Raw genomic sequence first — 7500 nt, 5'->3', positions numbered from 1 at the left:
ATTTACTGTAAATTTTCCAACAAATGTAATTTTTTGATGGGTCAGGGAATTTCCTTGTCAACAAACTGATTATATGTGGGGCATTACATGGGGAATATGGTTAGGGGCAGCAGGTAGCCTTGAGGCTAAGAGAGGTGAGGCAGCAAGCAACCAGAGGGTTGCCAGTTAGAATCTTGGGAAGTGAGCTGGCAACCGGAGGGTTGCTGGTATCAAATCCTAAAAAACAATGTATATGTATGTGTGTGTACAGTATGTATGTGTGTTTACAGTATGTATGTGTGTCTTTCAGAGGGGTTGTTTTAAAAGTAGACTGACTGACTAGTTAGAACTGGAATAGATGCAGTACACGGTTCACCCCCAGCTTCTTTAGAAAATTGAGTTTACTTCACTTGATCTTTGACCTTATCCTCTTTACCACTCCTTTGAGGCCATTTTCCTCCCAAAGGGCATACAGTACATGACATATGATTACACAGAGGTGTCAACCGCGTCAAGCCAACATGCTTAAATGCTCAGTTTCAAATGCTAACCCTGTGTTGCATGTGCCTGGCACAACAGAATTCCAAACAGGGTTCTGAGTTCTCTGGAGTTTTCCCACCCAAGAAAATATTGTTCTCTGAAACCCTTCATCGCCGTGAGCCGTAACACAATTAGACTTATTTTCTCCTCTCTCTTTCTGCCCATCTGATTTCTACTCTCTCCACTTTCGTCTGTTTTAAGTCTAATATTGTCATAATGTAGCAGTAGAACCCTGAGTGCTCTCTTAGATCACTCTTACAGCTTATCAGTGGAGTGGTCCCGCTTGAAATTGGGTCCCCCTAATTTAGTTGTACTACATTCCTACTCAGAGTTACATTTCAATTGGAAGGAAGAGAAGGAAACAGACAGTCTGCCATGTCATTATGCGCATGTGTTAAAGTTGTTGTCTGTATTTTTGTTAAAATATTGAGCTAAAGTGTTGCTATGGCAGATTCTGTTGAAGATAGCAAGTATTGAACAATATTGGACTGTGGCTCTGCTTTATTGGAACCAATATAAAGGCTGGATTAAGCCATTAAGGCCACATCTGCCATCTTAATTTATTTTTAATTTGGTGAACTCGGCCGCATATTGCTCTGACGTTTTAATTAAGTAAGGGCTATAAAAATGATTACTACTACCGGGTTGCAGAGAACCAGTGATCATAACACTGTGGAGAATGGAGAATGGGGAACCAGTGGTCATAACACTGTGGAGAATGGAGAATGGGGAACCAGTGGTCATAACACTGTGGAGAATGGAGAATGGGGAACCAGTGATCATAACACTGTGGAGAATGGAGAATGGGGAACCAGTGATCATAACACTGTGGAGAATGGGGAACCAGTGATCATAACACTGTGGAGAATGGAGAATGTGGAACCAGTGCTCATAACATTGTGGAGAATGGAGAATGGGGAACCAGTGGTCATAACACTGTGGAGAATGGAGAATGGGGAACCAGTGATCATAACACTGTGGAGAATGGAGAATGGGGAACCAGTGGTCATAACACTGTGGAGAATGGAGAATGGGGAACCAGTGCTCATAACACTGAGGAGAATGGAGAATGGGGACGCCCCCATGCCAAGACTATTTCCTACCACAGAGAATTCAGATGACCTCTTTTTGTACATTCAGTGGCACTGATTATCTGTGTGGTCTCATGCACTTCCCATGTCCCAGGGCTTTTTCAGTGGTTGAATATGGCATTTTAATAACACTGGCATGGTGATCTATTCAAGGATTTGCTTCTGAGCCTATTACATCAATGCTTTTAAATCTATTTAGGAGTGTGGTTTTTTTTCGTCTTCTTTTTACGTTAAATCCCTCTTGAGATTTTCCTTTTTTTTATATAATGTTGCCTCTGGCATAAACAGTGCAACTGAAAATAGAAGTCAGTGGCTTTCAGATTAATTTGACACACAGAATCCAAACTTGAAACACAGGAGGCAAAACACTGTAAATAGGAACGGTAGATATGTATATTGAAGCGGGGGAAATCAATTTATCATATTAGGCTACATGCATTATGATATGCCTTTAGAGGTGAAGGACTGAGATAACTGAACATCTTCTTGTTCATACTGAGTGAAATTAAATACTGTACATATATGATTTCAGAGTGGGAGGAAAACGATGAAACAGTATGGAACGACATGCTTTCTTGGGGCATTCACAGGATATTTAAATCCTATCACAAAGTCTTGCCTAAAGAGACACATAGTATGATGGTTACTACTGGGACTTGAGACCATGCAAATGTTTATTTACATTAACCAAAAGTCACGACCGGCCTGATGGAAACAGGACCTGCCCTACAATTTTATAACTGTCGACAGTAAGGTTGGGCGGTATCCAGATATTGTCATACCATCTTTTGCTCATCCCGGGATTTAGGGATTTACCAGCTTAGTACACAAGGGGGTGTCCCCAAAAAATGCTAAAATGCCCATTACCAGAATGCTAACAGAATTAGCACAAGAAATATTGAATTTCCATGGAGGTTGCTAGCTAAATATGCTAATGAGCACAATGCAAATGTAAGCAAATTTCAAAAACAGGCAATCAAGGTCATAAGTTATATATACACTACCATTCAAATTGATCAGAAATACAGTGTAGACATCTGTTAATGTTGTAAATTACTATTGTAGCTGGAAATGGCAGAAATGTTATGAAATGCAGTATGTACATAGGAGTACAAAGGCCCATTATCAGCAACCATCACTCCTGTGTTATAATGGCACGTTGTTTTAGCTAATCCAAGTTTATAATTTTAAAAGGCTAATTGGTCATTAGAAAACCCTTTTGTAATTATGTTAGCACAGCTGAAAACTGTTGTTCTGCTTAAAGAAGCAATACAACTGGCCCTCTTTAGACTAGTTGACTATGTGGAGCATCAGCATTTGTGGGTTCAATTATAGACTCAAAATAACTTTCTTCTCTTGATCTGAGAAATGAAGGCTATTCCATGCGAGAAATTGCCAAGAAACTGAAGATCTCGAACAACGCTGTGTGCTACTACTCCCTTCACAGAACAGTGCAAACTGGCTCTAACCAGAATATAAATAGGAATGGGAGGCCCCGGTGCACAACTGAGTAAGTGGACAAGTATATTAGAGTGTCTAGTTTGAGAAACAGACGCCTCACAAATCCTAGTACCCGCAAAACACCAGTCTCAACGTCAACAGTGAAGAGGCGACTCCGGGATGCTGGCCTTCTAGGCAGAGTTGCAAAGAAAAAGCCATATCTCAGACTGGTCAATAAAAATAAAAGATTAAGACGGCAAAAGAACACAGACACCGGACAGAGGAACTCTGCCTTGAAGGCCAGCATCCCGGAGTCGCCTCTTCACTGTTGACGTTGAGACTTTGAGACTGGTGTTTCAATATAAAACGCAACTTCTGTATATACACAGCTGGACTCACCTGCTCCTGCTTTCTACCGTTGTGCTATTTACAAACAAACACATGACTGGCTCAACTGTTCTGGGGAACTACGGTAAGCTTCATAATGTAAAATAACTTGACAGGTGAAATGAAGAACGCAATCTGCTTTATCTCCTAACGTATCACACAAGTTGACTGCAGGTTTTAACTTAAAATGTAGACACAAATATTAAAATGTATTGAACAAGTAAAATAAATAGTTTTAACAGTATTGTCAGCATGGAAAAACCATCCCGTGGCTTTTTCCAAATACCTCGGTGTACGGTATATACGGTGTACCTCCCAAGCCTAGGCGACAGAGAATTTGCTCGTTTGGCATGGTGTGATATGTGTCGGTACAATGAATAATGGACGGTGGAATGTCTTTATGTGAAAACATTGATATAATAACCATCATATCGAAGTAATGTCAAGCATAGGTGTAATAGGTGGCAGGGAAGTCAGGCGCAGGAGAGTCAAATGGAGTGTAAATATGGAGTCTTTTAATAAAGTTCCACAAGTATGCTCCATAACAATAAATGTACAAACAAACAAAACATGGGTACGAAGACCCGACGTGCACCTATACAAACAATAACACTACACTGACAACAAATCAATCTCTGACAAAGACATGAGGGGAAACAGAGGGTTAAATACACAACAGGTAATGAATGGGATTGAAAACAGGTGTGTGGGAAGACAAGACAAAACCAATGGAAAATGAAAAAAGGATCAATGATGGCTAGAAGACCGGTAACGTCGAACGCCGAGCACCGCCCGAACAAGGAGAGGCAACGACTTCGGCAGAAGTCGTGACAAGTAAACTCGGAGTCACACGCTGATACTGTGTGTTGTGTGATCCTCCAATTCAGGACAACCTGCAGTTTATTAGGCTACACATTTAAAAAGTTCTGATTAACTTCACTGGATGATGAAAGTGCACAGTGTTGATGTTCCTATCCAATAAATGTCCAGGGTCTTGTTCCGGTGACATGGTGATCGATGCTTGACTGCTGTTTGACAAGTAAAAATAATCTTCCTCTTTCTTCCATAATATTTTCAACATGTAGTTAGCACTGTATCTGCCAGCTATTGGCTATACTGTACCACACGTACCAAGACCAGAGTGGGAACATATGCTATACACTGAGCCTACAAAGTATTGTTCTTTCCATGACATAGACTGACCAGGTGAATCCAGGTGAAAGCAATGATGCCTTATTGATGTCACTTGTTAAATCCACTTCAATCAGTGTAGATGAAGGGGGGGAGACAGGTTAAGGATGATTTTTAAGCCTTGAGACAATTGAGACATGGATTGTGTATGTGTGCCACTGAGGGTGAATGGGCAAGACAAAATATTTAAGTACATTTGAACAGAGCATGGTAGTAGGTGCCAGGTGCACTGGTTTGTGTCAAAAACTGCAACTCAATATTAGGAAGGTGTTCCTAGTGTTTTGTACACTCGGTGAGATGAAAATGCAATGAAAATGTTTTATTCTGTAAAGTTATTTTTATGTCCACTGTATGAGCACACACAGCCTTTTATCCAAAATAAGTCTGTTTAAAGGAAAAATGCACAGATTTTAGAATATTCTAATGAAAATCTGTTGCCATTTGGATGGAAACCGAGTTAATGACGGCATGATGTCATATCCTCACCTTGACAGGCTCACTCTATGGTCTTTGCTTATTTGACAATGACATTCACAAGATACTGTCAATCTCTTTTTGACAAACTGTTCTCCATGTTACAGTTTGCAAGTAAAGAAAAAAACAGCATGATTTCAGCATGTGGATCACCTCAGTTTATGAGCAGGCTACATTAGAAAACTTGTGAAAGACATTCAGATCTGAAAGGCATGTATTGCACTTATGTCAATAGGTGGTTTCTCCTTGGCAGAAGAAGGTACAGCAGTTGGGAAAAGCTGTCTGAACATTACTGATCTCCGGGTTAAGCTGCCGGCTCGGTCTGATGTTTTGAACCCAGCAGAGAGCTGCTTTCTAGCCTGGACAGCTGCTTTCAGGACCCTGGACAGCTCCTGTGTCTTGCCCTACTGAGAAACTGTCCACAGGCTCAGCGCTGAAACATTTTCTGTGAGCAGATCTTGTTCTAATCACCACAGCCTTCATTCTAAAGGCATTACAGCCCTACTCTCAACAACATATTCCCTGGTGTTATTGTCTTCCTATTGGATTCTGTTTTAGCACCGTCTTCAGAAGTTTACAATGTTCTTAATAATGCACACAAGTAAGTTCAAGCCGACATTTTGCTTCTGTCCAGTGAAATGCTGTAGCAGATACTTGCATATGCTGCAGTTTTATAGACCAACGCACAATGTTAGCAAACACATCCACAGCTGCAGAACTTTCCGTTTGAAGGAACAGCTGAATTGCTTGGCATACATCAAGCATAGATGTCAACTGTAAGTGTCTCATTGTTTGGGAAAGAGGAACTTGCATATTATTTATGGAACTGGCTCACCTTGCATATGGCCCAAGGGGGCCATACCAGGTAAACAACACATACCAGATAAACAGCCATGGAAATAGAATGAACAATATGGATAGCACTACATCAGTTGAGTGAGCGTATTGGGAAGTCTACACTCTTCGCAATACACTCTACACTTTTCTTCTGCACAGGTCTCCTATGATGTTATGTCACAGTGCAATATACAGGAGGATTAAACAAGTCTAACCATAAGAGGCCCATTATTTGACCAACCAAGGTTATTTTTGTAAATGTCTGGTACTTTTCGACGTGGAATGTTGAATCGTGCTGTTCATTGTGCTCGGAGGTTTTGTGTCAAGCTCTCAAAGTCCTCACAGCAATGTGAAACAAGGTGAAACTTAACTGTTTTGTTAAGAGGTACAGGAACTGCAGAAATGGAGGTAGGTTAGCCTAGCAGTCTGTTCCCCATTGAGAGCTATGTCAGAGGAAGTTCCAGCATGGATTCAAGGGAGAAGAATGGACTTAGAGCTGAATCATAAAAACATTCAGCTCCACTTTTTTTGTTAATTTTTAAGACTGAAATAGCAGATAGGTGAATATCTTGATATATCTTGACTTTAGAATTTCGAGCAGTTACTCTCTTAGATATCCTTTAGATTGTGCGCATCGTTGGATAACAACAGGTTGACAGACAGAGGAACGAGCTAAGTGCTTTTCCACATTTTCCTTTGCAATCATTTGCTATTCACATTTACAAGACTGCATTCATTTCCATAAGTTCAACTCGTGTCCTTTGCCTTTATTAGTAACAAAGAAACTACCGATATAGACATTTTGACAATTTCTCAAGAAGCGAACACATTCATTTGGAATGCTGTTGCATGAACAGTCACAAATATTATATTAGGACCACAGTGAACTCGGTTTGACTGTGAGCTAATGCCTTTAAGACTCAACACTCACAGGTTGTCACATGTAGCATTGCAACACGACTTCCTTTGCCTCTAAGTAGACCCTTGGTGTGTGTGTGTGTGTGTGTGTGTGTGTGTGTGTGTGTGTGTGTGTGTGTGTGTGTGTGTGTGTGTGTGTGTGTGTGTGTGTGTGTGTGTGTGTGTGTGTGTGTGTGTGTGTGTGTGTGTGTGTGTGTGTGTGTGTGTGTGTGTGTGTGTGTGTATTTGTTGTGACATCATGAGAAGGATGACAACATCTCCCGTTAGCATAGAAGACATTCATGTGATTACACTTCTCCTCACTACCTCAATGTTTAACAGAGGCACAAAATGGCGGAAGCCATTACCCACCATGCTGTGCTGTTTCTCACCCCCGGGCTCTTCTTGCTCTCCCCCATCTCATCCTTATTTTAATTCTCAAACGAGCCGTGTTTTTTTTCTTGACAAGGGTGAATCAAGCACATCATAATTGTTTCTCTCCCTCCTGCCTTTGTCTCTCTTTCTCTGTGCTCTTAAACTCCCCTTGTTTCCATTAGCAGCTACACAGTGTATTATGGTCGCTATTATCTCACGCTGGGTGTGATTGGCGATGGAGTTGTACAAAGCAAAGCACTTCTCCCTTGTCCATGCCCATTGCAATAAG

The 7500-nt window shown here is 41.0% G+C and overlaps 1 protein-coding gene across 4 annotated transcripts in view; it reads left to right on the top strand.

Annotated features, from left to right (window-relative positions):
- LOC118379465 (leucine-rich repeat and immunoglobulin-like domain-containing nogo receptor-interacting protein 2) overlaps nucleotides 1–7500 on the top strand; it is a 319412-nt gene that overhangs the window by 101927 nt on the left and 209985 nt on the right. The gene's annotated exons all lie outside the window — the stretch shown is intronic.

Source organism: Oncorhynchus keta, chromosome 4 (assembly GCF_023373465.1).
Source record: "Oncorhynchus keta strain PuntledgeMale-10-30-2019 chromosome 4, Oket_V2, whole genome shotgun sequence".
Taxonomy (NCBI): domain Eukaryota; kingdom Metazoa; phylum Chordata; class Actinopteri; order Salmoniformes; family Salmonidae; genus Oncorhynchus; species Oncorhynchus keta.
Note: the sequence above shows the minus strand (reverse complement) of the source record. Positions and strands in the feature narration are given on the sequence as shown.